Genomic DNA, 17319 nt, shown 5'->3' with positions numbered 1-17319 from the left:
CGTTTAATAACGGCGGTCGGTTTTATGCCACCTGCCCATTCACCAGCGAGGGTACGTCACGACGTCACGGTTGAACATTTTTCACGTAGGCGAAGTATGCGGTTGAGGAAGTGAACAAAAAGGGGGGATAGGGATCGCGCGCAGAAAAGGAGAACAAGCGATCGTCGTTCGAATTGCCGTTCATGTCCAGGTGCAAGCTCCCCTTGAACCGATCGGTGGGGGCCGTTCTACCCCTGTTTGGGGCGCAAGCTCAGTTCTCTGATTGGTCTCTGTGCCCCGTGACGTCACCGCGCCGCTGGCGTTACGTGTAACTTCAAGCACGCGGAGCTTTGGTTTCAGTCAGTTGACTGGTATTCACCACACCGAGCAGATCTCATCTTAGGATTCTGAGGATTACCGAACTTTGGTTGTCAATCTTATTCTTCTGAGATCTCACTTATATCACTGTATCTTTTAACGCTTCCAATCTGACTTCCGAAAGGTAAGTGGTTTAAATTTTTTATTTTACAGATATATCTTTCAAGTGATATTATTAATGTTTTTAAAAAAATATGGCTAAAATTAGTCATTTACTAATGTATCTCTTTATATCTTTTATAAATTTTATTCCATAAATTTTGATCTTCAATTTATATTGCTTAAAAAGTCCGAGAAGAAAAATCTAAAAATTGTGTGTGTGTGCTTTCTATTACAGCAGTTTAAATAATACACATATGAAATTGATAAAATTTATATTTTAGAAAAAAAAAGATAAAATTGATAAAAATGTCTACTTAAAAAAGACAGAAATTGTTCAAATAAAAATTGTTTCAAATAAAAGTTTATTTTTATATTACAAATACGTAGAAAATGTTTAAATTATTTATTCTTATGCTTAGCTGCAACTATTCTTATTATAAGAAATTATATTTTTTGAGTTACGAAAACCTTCAGATTTTAATTTCCATTAAATAAAATTAACTTGAAACCTATATAACAGAGATAAAGATTTTCATATATTTTGAATAAATTCCAATAGAATAAACTTTCGTAAAATAAAGTCGAGTGAATATTCTCATATAGTTGATGGATTTAATATTAATTTTCTTAGAAGATCCTTAATTTTGTTATTTTTCGCAGATTGCGATTTTATCCGTTGTGTATATTTTATTGGCTATTACATAATAAACTTCACAAAATATACAGTTATTAAGACAAGAAGCTACCTAAAGATCTTTCACGAAAAGTTAATTACCTACTATGTAAATTAACTCTTTCGAAGAAAATCAGATAAGAAGAGAAATAATAAGATTAATAAGAAATAAAATAGTGTGTGTAAGATAGATGAGTTATAGTATATACTATGTAAATGATTTAATCAGAGCAACTTTTTAAACTAACAAGTGGAAATATAACTGTAATCTTCTAGCACAACATCTTAATGTTTAAATTTGCTTAAGGCGTTTATAGGGGAAATATTTAAGCACCTTTTCTACTGTGAAGATCTCAATTATTTCTTATCTTTTTACGGAAAGATAAAAATATTGTAACATTGCTTTGATAATAGTTCGTATTGGCTCGGTAGAAATCATTGATATTATTAAAGTACTATTTGAGTTATGTCATTTTTACGGAGTAGAATAAATTGCAATGTCTTTTGTTTTCAAGTTATACATATGTACAAACTATACTTTATTGTAACGATAAGAATTTATTATCTACTTAACTTTGTGCAAATTTAATCCAACATCAGTCGTTTAGCTTGCAGACAAGGGTCGAGTTCCGTGCCAATGTTCGATTATATCATAGAAGCAACAGGCTTCCGATAATATGTAGTCTTATATGAGAGAAACAGAGTTTTTTTTTTAAACTGACTGAAAGCATTACGTTTTTTTCATATTGATGTTAACTTTACGATTTAACTATCATTTATTAATACATGTCATGAAACGTGCAAATAACGTGAATTTGGAAACACATTATATTAAGAATGAAAGTATTACGTGAGACAAAGGTTTGAGCGCTTTATTTGAGAGATATGCATAATAAAAGCGCAAAGCGCGTAAGTTTCTTTATCATGTATTATATTTTAGCAAATATCAATGTATGATAAAAATATAATACGTGAAAACAACATATTGCTCCCTTACTTTAAAAGTGACGTAACTTTAAAAATTAAGTTTTCCAAAGAAGGAGAAAATTTCTTAATTTCATAGAAAGGACTATGCTCAGTTTTATGGGAGAATTTGGGCCCCGGATGACAGATCCACAAAGTAAGACAAAAATTTATCATTTTGTCCAACTCGTAATATTTTTGTGTGTTACTAAACTCACAAGAACTCAAAAAACATAGTAACTTTTCGAAAGTGAAGATTTTAAGCTTTGAAACTTGTTTTTTAAATTTAAATTCCGTTTATTTTTATTTAATTTTGTAAGTTATAGCTGTTCGAATTTTGAAATTTGTAATGCTATGATAAACATTTTGTTTCCTATATATAATTAAAAATAAAAATAGTGAAAAATGTCTTACAATTTCTTGATCTTTAAAAATAATTATCTGTCGCGCATACATTGATAAGATTAATCCAAGTTATTCTTTTTCTATAAATAAAATATAGACTATAAGATCTAATAAGAGTATAGTCTATAATGAATAGAGCGCAATGTAAAACATACTCTAATTAACATTACTTGGATAAAATTCGAACGTTTTAATTCAATTTCGAGCAATTCTTTAGCGATAACAATAGGTGCGTTCAATACTACAACCGCTCATTGAATACAACCGGTCAGTGAGCTTTTGCATTTATTTGGTGTATATTTTAGGATCTAACGGAATATGCTAATCAGATGCAAGAGCTCTCTGAGCTCAGTGAACGGTTGTAGTACTGAATGCACCCAGTGAATTAAAATCTCACTCTCCAAAGCGAATTTTAATTGATTTTAATTGAATGTTAAATTCTGTAAATAAATTACAGGTTAATCACTTCGTCTTCTATGTCGTTTTCACTTTTCAATAAGTGAACTACTATGATCCAAGGTGATGTTTTAATGATGTTATTATCTTATTGATGTTAAAAACGTCATTAAGATGTTATGAAGACATCATTTGACGTCTCCTTGCTACTTAATTAGGAAGTGTACAATGCAACTTTTGAACTTAGCAACTTGAAAGTGGCTCACACCCTTCGTGTGTTCAAAAATAAAGGACTTTAATTTATTAATACCTTTAAGGATGGTTTAAAATTGAATTGAAACGTTCGAGAACTTGATTAAACTAAGTAACGTAAATTAAAATATATTTTGTATATTGTTAAATTGCACTTCATTTATCGCGCTGTAATCCCATCAACCTCTACATAGTCTATATTGTCTGTATTTTGTTTTGATAAATAGAATTTTTATGATTTCTTATTTCTATAAATAATTTTATTTGTTGATGAACTTTAATCTAACAATATTTTAACCCTTCATGGGGTCACACTGGATTAAAATGACCCGAGCATTTTGTGAAAAATTTAATTTTAACACTAAAAAAAATCGTAAATATGTATTAGAATTTAGCGTGAAAGACGATGTATATGTAACTTTCACGCTAAATTCTAATACATGTTTATGATTTTTTATAATAGTGTTAAAATTAAATTTTTCACAAAAATGCCACTGTTCCATTTTTTTAAAGGATAAAATTATATACTATATTTCTTTAAATCATTGCAATACTATCGATTTGGTAACACTGTAAAGATGGGTCGGATTATTTTAACCCAGAGTAATCATCGCTTGGCTTTTTAGAAGTGTAATCATGAACGGTTAATTATAAAAATATTAAATATTGAAAATATTAAATATTAAAATTGATATTAAATACATATCCTTGAGAGAGAGAGAGAGAGAGAGAGAGAGAGAGAGAGAGAGAGAGAGAGAGAGCTGCCAATAAAATTTTTTATTAGTTTGTATTAGTGATATTTTACATATAAAAAAAGATAAATAAAAAAATGTAGATGCTTTAGACTGATATTGGTTAAAAATGTAATATATACAACAAGATTAATGTATTAAACATTTTTGTTTAATCTCTAACATTTATTTTCTGTGTTCTTTGATTTCTTGCTTATTAACATACATTATTTTTTGCCTTTCGAGTTAGTACAACTATTCACTTTAATATTTTTTTTTAATTAATGTAAGACATATTCCGTTAATTCAAAAATATACATCCTTTGAATGATAAAAAATAATAACACATTTTTGAGATATTGAAATTTTTTTAAAGATTTGCTTCTTCCGTATTTTGCAAGAAAAATATTCATTTGCAGTAAGCATTTTTTAAATTAATTTCCAAGATTTGTTTTTTCAGAAGCTTATATTTATTTAATGATCACTGCAATATATTTATTTTCTATGTTTTTTAATTATTAATGTTTGAAATTTATATATACGAAATTCATAAATCCAATTTAATGCCAAAAATTACGAGAAACTACTAACAATTGCTCGTCTCTCATGTTTGCTACAATACGCAGATAAAACAATATTTTTCCGCAGAATCACGATTCTTTCATTTGTACAGAAGAAGAAAACAAATATGCGGAAAGAGGGCTGAATTGTAAGATGCATGCCGGCCAATTCTATTTTCTATACGACACGAGTAGGGGGATAGGTGAAGGGCGATCGAAAGCAATTTTGAGAAACGTCAGTCGGAATGCGATTTCGTTCGGAGAATGGGTTACAATCTCGCACAGAGACAGTCTTAATTCCCGATGCTTTACGACTGCGATACCTATTCTCGCGTGGCCGCTTCAAATGCGGCTTATACTAACGCCAATGAGGAATACTTCACGTCACTGTACCAACTTTGCTACCGTCGCTCGTTAGCGCGGAACGGAATCATCCGCTATAATAAGCTGATGTGCTCCAAGGGGATGAACGTTGTATTATATTTATCGGACTCTACGGGACATGAGCGGTATAAATGCTAAAGTTTCTGTCGAGTGGGAGCGTGTTCGGGGATGTAGAGCAACTTTTAAATTCGTTTATACTTGTCCGTTCCAATGAACCATTTCTCATGTTTTTATCGATTCAAAAATATCGGTGAATAAACTTATTCTTTCGCTACTAGTCTTGTATATACAAACCACGATATTTCCCCATGAAAAATTTTCATTTAGTGAAGTTCCAGTCTGAAAGTTAGTGAGAATTCTTTTAAACACACAGAACATTCGTTATTCCATTTTTATTATTGAAGCGTCAAGATTCTTCGATGTCCGATTTTTTGAGAAAGACAAATATTTGAAAGTAAATTAGCATACTTTTAGTTACATCGTGATTATGTAATGATTGATTTTATTAAATGCATTTTTGCCACTATTGAAGAGATAAGAGAAATGCAATGTTTTTTTTTCATATTTGAATGAATTTTACTATTTTCTCTTATTTAGTATATCTAATAAAATAAAGAAATAAATAAAACATTATTATGGTATTATTTGTATTCCATAATACATGCTGAGCAAATGTTAGTTTTTAATTGTTGATAACATAATTAGTTTAGTTAATGAACTTACTTAGATACATGTATGTTGTTGAAAATACATGATCTCTAGCTAAAGGCCATTTCACGAGTTTAGATTGACAGTAATCATGTATATAATTTACTCAGGTAAGGGATATGCCTGTGTGTGCAGAAATCAAGAAAGTAATTAGTAAGTTTTGTATAATGTAATCTCTTGCAATAATTCTTTCAGCTAATCTAATTAAGTCAGAAGATTAATTGCTACAAAAACTTATAATTTATTCAAACGTTTCATTATCGAACTAATTTTTATGCAATATGCATATGCTATGATATTCCCTTATGGCCAATCGTTTTATTTTAATTATTTGATTGTGAAATCACACACCTGCGATTTGTGTGATCTGCAAATATTACTGTAATCATGATTTGTTGAGAAATAATATTTTAACGATGAATAACATTTTCATATATTTTTCTCAAATATTTTATACAGCAAATATTTGACACAATTATTTTTACGTAATATTTAAAATACTTTATTTTTAAAGTTGAAATATAAGCAATTTTAAATTAAAGTTATGATTTATTACATTAGCTTTTTCTCAGAAGCGTAGGAGTCTTATATTTAAATAAAACATACACACACACACACACACACACACACACACACACACACACACACACACACACACACACATACATACACTGATCTTTATATATAGGATAAGTCATTTTAAGCGACGTATTGATTTTTCTCGGAAAGCAAGGCTTGTATCGAAAAATGTTTTGTATAAAAGTTTTATGGCTTTAAGAGAAGCATAAAATGGTGCCATTGGTTTAACCTTGGATGTACGTGCTAAGATCATTTTTACTTTTTTAAATGGAATTATATGATTTTTTTATATAAAATAATTTCTGTAATTATATTCTGCGTATAAAAATATTAAGATAGAAATATTAAAAAACCAATAGTTTTTTAAAAGACATTTTATATTTTATTCTGGCATATATTAACATGAAATATTAAATATCTCGTAAATTATTAATTTTTTTATAACTGTATCTTAACATTTTTATGAACAGAATAATGAGATAAATCATTCTTTATATGAAACATCTTGCAATACAAGCCTTGGTTTTAGAGAAAAATCAATGCGTCCCTTAAAATGACTCACCCTGTATAATATATCTAATATAATATATATAGTATAATATATTGATCTCTTAATATAAAAAATTTTGTATAGAATTTTTTTTACTATTTGCTATGACATTCTTTATAATGATAATCATTTCAATTATTCAATTTGTTGTTTGTAAAATAAATTTATTAAAACAATGTCAAACTGTAATCAACCGAAACGCTATGAATGAAATTTGCAAATTTTAATATTCATGAGGATAAATTAGCAAATATTATTTTCAGCTTGGTCGTAATTCAGATGAGAAATTAAGGTTTATGATCCATTAATATCTCTTTATTTTGCAATCTTATAAAATAACTATGAAAAACACTAAATATTATTATAATACTTGCATACAAATATCGTACTCTATAGAATTTTATTTAGTTTTTCAATATTTTTACAAAATTTATTAATTACTAATATGCTCTTATCTTTTTTGTAATTGCATTTTAATTTTTTTATCCTTGCTTCTTCTTTATTTTTTCCTTCTTATTTGTATCTGAATTATTGGCATAAATGATCTATTTAAAATAAAATATAAGACATAATTTAATTAATATTTCGTTATCACGTAGGTGCATGTGATTTGACAAGGAAGTTATTATAATAATGATCGTACTATATATGCCTTCTTTTTATTGTATTTGCATAGAAAATGAGAGATACGGAAAGACGATTGAATGAGCTTTGAGAGTACTTACCAAAGAGATTATAGCTTAGGGAACGATAAGAATAAGGAAAGGAATGCAAGGAAATAGCGAATTATAGACTTAATTTCCGGAACTTCTTTTCGTGAGAGAATTAGTTATCCTCAGGATACATGCGTTAAGCCTAATTAAAATTGTGATTAGTCAATGACGTTAAATATCCTCTCTTTTATAAGTTTTATAAGTAGTGAAATTAGAATAACGTCTTTCTATGAAAACTGATAAAAAATTAAGAGTATGGCCATGTTTTTGTGTGCATTTGTCTTTTTATCTTTATACCTATAAATCATAGTATAATCTAAACTATTTAATTTCATGATATCGACATTGATTGTCTATGCTTTTTTTAATACATAATATTTGATCTCGCTTTCTCTCTCTCTCTCTCTCTCTTTCTCTATCTCTTTCTGTCTCTCTTTCTATCAATACAGTATAATAGTTTGCAATATATATGTTTAGTTTTAGATTTTAAATAGCAAGTTATTAATGATAATCACTGATCATTTGAGTACTTCATTTTGGCATATTCAGGAATGCTCATTGAGTTCATAACCGCAGATTTGTGTATTTCGAACAATGGCATGAAAATAGGTTTGCATTTCTAAGCGCATTATAATGCTCTGTCATCCGATTAAACTTTTCGAAACGAAAATAATATTTTGAAGTCTTGTTTACTGGTTTTCGAAATTATGGAGAAAAGTGAACCAATATGATGTCATGAGAACGAGAATGTCACATTACACGTACATACGCGTGAATTTATATAACATTTCCAGATATTTAACAATATGTAAACCTATTTTCGTTGTTTTTAGTAATTTTGCAGGCAAAAATCTGACTAGCATCACAATAATTTAAATGATTACTTGAAGCAGAAATTTATTCAAATTTTTTTATTGCTTTATGCTTATGCGTATATATCTTATTGCTAATTAGAATAAATGTAATTAACTCTGCCAAAATACATAAAAAATAAAATTAAAAAAATATGTTTTAAAATATTGATATAAAAGCTTTCCCCTGTGTTAATTAAGTCGATATACAAAACATAAATAATAAAGTTTAACATAAACATAAATTTAAAAAAAATTAAGGAAATGAGTTATCTGTTTTAATTATAAAAAGAACACTTTTTTAAAATTTATATTCTCTTTCTAATTTTTATATTTTTCTTAGTTTTTAATTCGTATGTACAAATAACTTAAATGATAGCTTTCTGATTGAAAGATGCCTGCGACACAAATTTATTTCTACTTGTATCTTGAATATCGAAATCGATAATATGTAATCCAATGGAAGAAATTAAACCTGGAAGCGGCAAATAGGAAATATTAAAATTATTTTTATATAATAATTACAAATAATATTTATACTGTATATATTACCATGGTCTTTGTTATGTAAATTATTAATTTTGTATATAATATATATATATAGCAGTTATTATTCATGAAACAAATTATTATACTACATTTTTTAATTTTATGTTATATAATAATTAATTAATTTATAAATATTGATTTAATACGTGCTTAGTGTCAATCGCCTGCTATATCTTCGTTATTAAAATTATTTTAACATTTGTAATAAGATTTTTCAGAAGTTACAAATGCGTTTATTATTATTTTTTATATTCTTTGTGATCTAAAATTAATGTATGTCATTGATGGATATAAGCAAAATATGTGGGTGTTAGCTATACTCGTATCGATTTCTTTTTATTATACATGTATAATACTTATACAATCTGATGACAAGATGACTATACGTTAAGTTATTCGATGAGTCTTGTCTTTTTCGTAAACGATCCTATCAGTTGATTACGTCATTTTATGTCTCATAATTGGTGAAATTAGCGAATCAGAATAATCGTAAATTTCGCGATCATTTATGCAATGTGCGTAATATCTCCAAGATGTTCTAGACCGTGTCATTTAAATAAATATATCGTATTTAGAAGAATTATAATTAAATTCACATGTTTTTCTTCATTAGTTACATTGCTCGAATTTTAATATTCTAATTAAACGTAATATATCTTTTTTTTTAAATTTAATAATAAGTTTTATATTTGAAATGTTGAGAAAATGTTTTATTAATTAGTTGAATTTCAGGGATAATGAAGTTGCTTCTAGTATTTATCACTGACCGAGTTTATATGTTATATTATTTAATCTTTAACGAAAGTTCTGCTGAAATTTCCGTACAAAATTTATAATTTATGCATTTATCCTGCATTATCCAAATGTATATCGAATATTTGCGTCATATGTACCTTTTATTCCAAATCTTTGTAATGATCAAATCGATTCTTTAATTTATATTAATTCTTGTTTCATACTCTATTTATATAAAGATTAAAGATTAAAGATTTATATAAAGATTTATATAAAGAAAGTGCTGTATTATATAATATTGTGGAACAAGATAATTTTAATTGATAATTCACGATTGTAATTTTTTTACAAGAAACTATTTGTTGGCTTTTTAAAACGTTTTATCGAAGAGCACGAGAGCATTTGTCTTTTATTGTGACATTTGATTATCTTTAATAATTTTAACAAATGTTATTCTGTAATTGAACAATTGAATACATATTTGAAAATTGGTCGATAAATTAAAGTGTCTTTCATTTAAAAAAATATCATTTGTATTATTCGCCGCTCAAATCGACATAAAGATGTGGGGAAAGTTTGTTATAAGAGCTATAAAATAATCACATCTATCCTATACTCGCGGATTAGCGTTGATTTCCATGTATCCTTTAATCTAATTTTCGTATAGAGAATTTGAGCTTAATTAAATTACAAAAAATGAAAAAAACATTTTTACCAAGAGGCAAATTTGTAAATTGCTATTTCCACATGCGTACACAAGAGATTACTCATCTATAGACATATAACATTTAACCGCAAAACGGCAGAATGCAAAATATCAATAAATGTCAAAGTTAAATCCATTTATTGCTTGGATATATCGCGGTATCCGCTTATTTTGCGTAAACATTACATATTACAACTGGCGCGTTCATTGTTTAGATTTGTCTAATATTTTTATCCGAATAGCTAGACTTACCGGATAATGGCGATTTTATGTTGTACTGCATAAATGTAATATTGAGTTATTCGATGACGGCAAATATTTTGTCGATGTTAATACGGTATATCTTCCTGCAGCTGAAAGCTCTATTTCTTTGTGCGAATGTGCCAGATTTTATCGACTTTATATATATTGCGCTTTGTACCATTGAAATTATTATTTCTATCTACTTCTGACTCAATTTACGATTAATCCTTTTTCAGCGAAATTTTTCGATGACGCGCGATGTCATCCACATGTGTTTAATCTTGAATACTACATACATTTGTAACAAGATATTAAATTAAAATTCCGTTAAAGCAAATTGTGAGACGAGATAATAAAAATTCTCTCGAAATATTACTTTTCTCTTGCTGATTTTCCTTTTTTATTTGTTAATTGTTTCCATTTGTTGTGAATATATTACAATAGACTGCCATGTTGTTGTCAGGCGAGTATAGATTTTTAACGCAGTAATCATGAGTTGTGTTGTAAATTGGACACAGTTAATTGGATAGATTCGTATAAGATAATTAATTTGTTTAAAAAGTACGGAAAAAGTGCTAATCACAGTCTGACTGCAAAGATGGGCAGTTAATTAAAATTTTTCCGTTGTAGACAACGCCCATCATACTTGATAAAAACTTTCAAGGTAATTTTCGGGTACATTTTTAAAAATAATGATAAGATTTATATTTCGGTAAATTATATTTTCAATAAAAGCACAACGGAATTAATTTTTATTGCAAAACGTCAGTGATAATTAAGATATTAATTAATTATTTCTCCTTATGCAAAGCTTACTGTCAGTTATATAAAATTACATGTCAAGTAATAATAATTAGTTTTAGATGCCGCGTAATCAGTATGCCTGACATATGTGCGTTTGTACTACTTGTTTGCTAATGTTCCTGTGTGTGCTGTAATCTCCCTTATTTTACGCAAGATTAATAAACATTTAAAACATGTTTTGAAAAATTAAAGCTCGCTTTAATCACTTTAATATAAAATTTACAAAATTTGCAAATTATACAATTAATTTGTACAACTTTTTTAATGCGCGGCGATAATTACATATACAGGGTGTTTCCAAATTAAATGGCAAAACTTCGGGAGCGTGTAGAGGAGTAAAAAACTAAGAAAAAAAGTCCTATAGACATATGCTCCTTTTTGCTTTGTTTCGCAGGAAATCACGAAAAAAGAAAAAAATATATTTAATTTATTATTTTAATTATTTTATTTATAAACTTTTTAATGAAGATTTTGTTCGAAATGTGCACCTCTTGCAGCAATACAAGCATTGCATCTGTCAAACACGGCTCTTGTAGCAGCCAGGCACTGTTCTTGCGATATTCTGTTCGCTGCAGCTACGATACGATTTCTCAAATGTTGCTCTGATTGAATAGGCGAAGAATAAACTTCTTTTTCGAGCATATGTCTATAGGACTTTTTTTCTTAGTTTTTTACTCCTCTACACGCTCCCGAAGTTTTGCGATTTAATTTGGAAACACCCTGTATATATAATTCTGAATATTATTTTCTCTTTCAATTACTTTTTATAAATTTAAAAAATGTTTGTCTTTTTTCTGAAGTTTTGAGTTAAATGCCAAATTATTAAAAATTAAAAATTAAAGAAATAATTTTTCTTTAATTATGTGTTTAAATATTTATGCTTAGCAAATTATGTTTAAATAAATAATAGATTTTATTTTTCTATCATACGATTTTAAATGAATTAATGATTTTACATGAAAAATTTAATTTAAGATTTTTATTGTATAGTAAGATATTTTACCATGTGTTTACATTCATGGTAGAGAATTTTTTTACATGTATTATATATAATATATATTACATACTCTTTTCAAAATAAATTTTTTTGCAGTTTAGTAACTGTTTACTTTTTTCGAGGCAATTTTCGGATGTATATTTAATAATAATAAGTTTTATATTTCAAATATATTATTATTGTTTATATTTCATAAATATATTGTCAATAAATAGCAAACAACAGTCTTAATTTCAATTTTTATTTTAAAACATGAGAAACAGTACAACATATAAGAAGTTTGACTTTTAAGCAGGCTTCGAGGGACAAAGGAAAAATGATAGTACACTTGTTGAATCTACTTGACCTCACACTTTGCATTGCATAGATTTCATATGTGCTTATTTTACTATGTATCGAATTAGTATTTTTGATCTTTACTAAGCAGGTAGTCAATTTTATTTTAAATTATAAATTATTAAATTAATAAAATTTATTAATCCCACGTAAAATAAGTCGGAGTAGAAAGTATAAAATATAAATGATCAAATTCGCATACAACTCTATTTATCAATTTGTTGCAACGACATACGTTTCACAACGAACTATTAAACACGTAAGTCCTATATTGACCACAGTTGTTAAATAATTATTAACAGGTTCGCGAAATATTTCACGTGTCACATTTATGAACACAAACATTCGCAACGATGAAGCGTGTTATTTTCTCATTACATTATGACACATCTGTTGCTTTATATTACATGTTATATTGGCCAGCGTGCGAAAAAGATAGTGGACAGTAAGCGGATTTTAAAATCGCTTTAATCGCTTCATCTGCGTATGTTATTTTATGTCGCGGATTAAGAGACTTTTATTTTGATTAGTATGAAAAGGTACAAAAAATCGTGGTTTATTTGGTTTTGTACACGTCAAACTTCATTCATTCTTTTCAATATCAGAGGATTAAATGTACTACGATTATTGATGGAAATACAGATGGAATCTATCTCCTTGCGGCAAGGCAATTTAAAAAAACATTTAATATCTCAGTAGAGATTCAAGCATACGATTTTAGATATTTGTATATTCTTATAAGGTACTATGTAAACCATCAGATAAATATCTCATAGTGTGACGAAGATAGGTCCTGGGAAAATCCACACGAAAATTTCATAAATCACTCTCATGAGAAGAGGAAAAAGAAAAAGCGAGCATGTTTTTCTTGGGACAGATATATGAGAATATAATATTTTCTATCGTATCGAATGACATTGATATAAAGATCGAAAAAGAAAGATTTGTAGTAGGCAAAGGAGAATGAAGACTTTGACGCACACAGTAGTCGTTGCGTTTGGTACATTCTACTATAAATTAAATTAAAAGGAAGAGATATCTGGGCTAACTACTTTGTTTCATTTAATTAATTAATTTAAATGAGAATAAGTTAAATAAAAATAATAATTGATTTTTTCTGCATAATAGAAGATAAAAGAAAGTTCGTTTCCATTACTATTTTTTATTAAATCATTATTGCACACAAAGATATTTTTAAAACATTTCATTTAAATATCTATACTTTTATTTTGTTAGACAATCCGTTATTACGTAATAATTACGCTATGCCTTTGTAATAAATGTAAAAAAAATGATTTCATGATACATAAAGGATTATATTTTTATATTATTTTGAATGTTTTGAAACGGAATTTTATGTAATAATAATGCAATGCAGGCATTGCAATATAGAGGTGTAGACAAGATATGATTAAAATTTAATAAGATATATTTTTCTCTTTTTTATAAAATTAATATTATTCGAACGTTCGATAAAATGATTTTTGTATAACACAATATTAAATAATTAATGCGATAATTTAATTGTATTCATAATAACGTACATATGCAGTACCAAATGTACGTATTTTATATGAACAGGAATATATTCACATATAGGGGAGACCGGGTCTCATTGGCACAGTTTTCACAATTTTGGCATTAGATTTTTTAAACAATTAACTATTATGATTAAAATACATCAGTGTGATAGAGAGAACCTTTCTCTACATTTTCATACTAATAATAGTTCTATACACTGTTTACTTTCTTTGCAATAAATGAAATACGAATATGCTGCAGTGTAGTTGCCCCAATATGTGGGATAAATTGGTACATATCACAATATAAATTACCTTTGTGATAAATATTAAATTAATAAAAACGTAATAGAAAAGTAATAGAAATAAAAATTAAAGAGTAGATATGTACCTGTTAGTAAAAATTGTACCTTTCAAAGTATTTTGTAATCATCAAACAGTAAAATGTTGTTCCAGAAAAACAAATATAAATTATTTTAGTTCTACCTTATTTTAATATAGAAATATTAAATATAAAGTGTTTTGTCAGAGTTAAATTGTAAATGAATGTTCACACATGCGGTGTGAACATAATAAATCAATCTAACCTTTTCTTATGATATGAGCCAAAGTATCCTATTCCTACACACCGATTTGACCATTTTAATGTAATAAATTACTACTGTTACTTAAAATAACGTTGCATACTAACAAATACTTTTCTTTTAACTAATAATACATCATTTAGATTTGTTTTCTCAAGCCGAAGGACATTAATATGAAATTATGAAATGATCAAAAATTTACTTGCCTGTTCTTGAATTAGATTTTTTCCTTTTTCTATTGTAATACTTTTGTTTAATTTAAGTGAAACTTAGAGAGACGTACCTATGTTATAAAAGAAATATTTTGCAATAACTTCTCTATTGTTTTTTTTTGCCACAAATACATAAATGGAACGCAATGCCAACTTACCTCTTGTGTCAACGAGACTCGATCTCTCCTACTTTACATAAAGTATATAAATATTCTTGCTCTTGTGTCATAAAAGAGTATTAAAAACAAGCGACACTCTCAGGATGCATAAATATATACATTACTGATAAATACATATATCATTTTAATATATTTAATTTGTGTCATTATTTTGCTTCAGTTTTAACTAGATTGTTATCATCGTAACATTATCGTCAAGAAAGTAGGCAATTTCCGCGTGGCGAGACTCTGGTATTTTGATACACAAAAGCGGAGGACGCATTATCGATTTCGAAGTTCTCGCGTATTTCACGACACGCAACAGCTTTGCATATTTAGATCTTCGCGTTCAGGTTGTTGGATATAATCGTGCATTACTTCTTACCTTTTCTTGAGAAAACACCGCACCAAGTTTTCCCTCGTCGAGAGGGATAACTTTAAGAAACAAGCATTCCGTTATGTCTACGAATAGTCGCATCGCGATGCAAGATATGCGGCAAGCACTCGCAATCCCAACTCGACGCTAGTATAGTGGAAATGCTTCATTGATCTATTTTGCAAGTGTCCCAGCAATCAGCATCCCGTGAATAAATTGCAACATAAATTAAAATCTAAAATATCTCATGCTTTTATATCACGGTTCATTTATGATATTATCTTTTCACATTTGACCGCAATATGTGCACTTGCTTCTCATTTAAATATGTGCCAATGTGCAGGATTGCTCGCGTGACTGTTGCGTGTTAATGAAGAAAATGCAAGCAAAAAGAAAACAGAGAAAACAAGTGCCTTGTTTTGCGGGACTATATCAACTTGTAGATAATACTGACCTTTAAAATGAAGAAGACAAGTTAATATTTAAAATGGTTGCGTAAAAAGACCTTAATTTGTGCAAAAAAAGAGTAAACTAAAAATTTTAGTATCTAACTTTGACCATAATAGGCGCTTCTCGTATTTACAATTAGTTTACTGTTCTTTCTAATCTTAATATTATTAAAAACTGTGTGATCATTTTAAAAATGTGCATTTTTATAAAATATGTTGAAACTATTGATCTGTACTTTTTCTATACGAAAGTTGAATTTTAAATATAATAAATTAATAAATATTTTATATTATATTTCTTTTTTTTTTCTATAGAAACCTTTGTTTCAATTTAAGACGTGGTTTATATTCTAATTTAAAGCATAAAAATAAGTAGTGTTTAGTTTGCATTTTATTATCCTATCAATTCAAATCTAAATCAGTGAGCTCTAACAGTTGTAGCTTTAGTACCTTATCAATGATATATGTATATCTTGACAGTTAGATATACTGATGCTATGAAATACATTTACACACAAAAGGCGTGAAAGATAGCTGATCTTAGAACGAAATAGTGATACTAGAGAGATTTCAACGCATCGTATGATGAAGTACAAGCGAAGTGTTGTTATGACGCACGGCAAATGCTCAACATTTCTGGGTTATGTGACAAATAAGGACGTAAAACAGACAAGAATGTATAAATATTCGAGCTGTTTCTTGAACAATTTTGAAAGACGATTTTTTTTGGTGAGATTTTAGAAAATAAAACTTCAATAAGTATGAAGGAAAAGATACAAAAAGATACAAAGGATTTATTGTATATGAAAAGTACTCACAAAGGATTTATATCCATTATGTAAAATGAAAATGCTTTAGAGTGAATTATAATCTTTTCTTGCGCGTTTAAAACTGTCACTGCAGAATTACAATGCACAGATGACGGGTGAGAACTATTGTCTCTATATTTATTTCTAAAATCCATAATCGCGTGCACTGCAACAGGTAAAATGAACAGGATGACGCGGTAAGATGAAATCCTGATTGGAAGCTCGTTAGAAATTTACTCACGGGTAAATCATGGATTACGAAGCTCGAGGTAAATATAATTTGAAGGCTCTTAAGCGGTAATCGTCCTAAGCAGACAAGTTTTCTCATTGCCAGCTAACCGGACGCTAATCCGACGGTAATTGGATCGCACTTCGTTATTGCTTGAACTTAATTAGCCCTCTAAACACAGAGAGTAATTAAAAAAAAAATAAGACTTTTGTATCTATCAATCGTAAAGTAATGCGTTTATAAATTTATGTAAATAATATAATGATATAAATTAATTTAATAAGCATAAATTAATAATAATGAACACAAATATATTCAGAATTGAAAACTTAAAAATTGTTATAATTATAATGACTTTTCCATTAAATCTTTTTTAAACAAAGTATTA

The 17319-nt window shown here is 27.9% G+C and overlaps 1 protein-coding gene across 2 annotated transcripts in view; it reads left to right on the top strand.

Moving 5' to 3' along the window:
* Positions 1 to 358: 358 nt before the first annotated feature.
* Positions 359 to 17319, top strand: part of Tk (tachykinins) — a 61917-nt gene continuing 44956 nt past the window's right edge. For both annotated transcript variants that reach the window (XM_018461051.1, XM_018461050.1), the window contains exon 1: positions 359 to 481. The gene's annotated coding sequence lies outside the window, so the exon portion shown is untranslated. The remainder of the gene's footprint in view (positions 482 to 17319) is intronic.

The sequence above is a fragment of the Mycetomoellerius zeteki genome, unplaced genomic scaffold, assembly GCF_001594055.1.
Source record: "Mycetomoellerius zeteki isolate Tzet28-1 unplaced genomic scaffold, Tzet1.0 scaffold98, whole genome shotgun sequence".
NCBI classification, from domain to species: Eukaryota; Metazoa; Arthropoda; class Insecta; order Hymenoptera; family Formicidae; genus Mycetomoellerius; species Mycetomoellerius zeteki.
The sequence above is the reverse complement of the archived record's forward strand: the minus strand, read 5'-3'. Positions and strand labels throughout refer to the sequence as shown.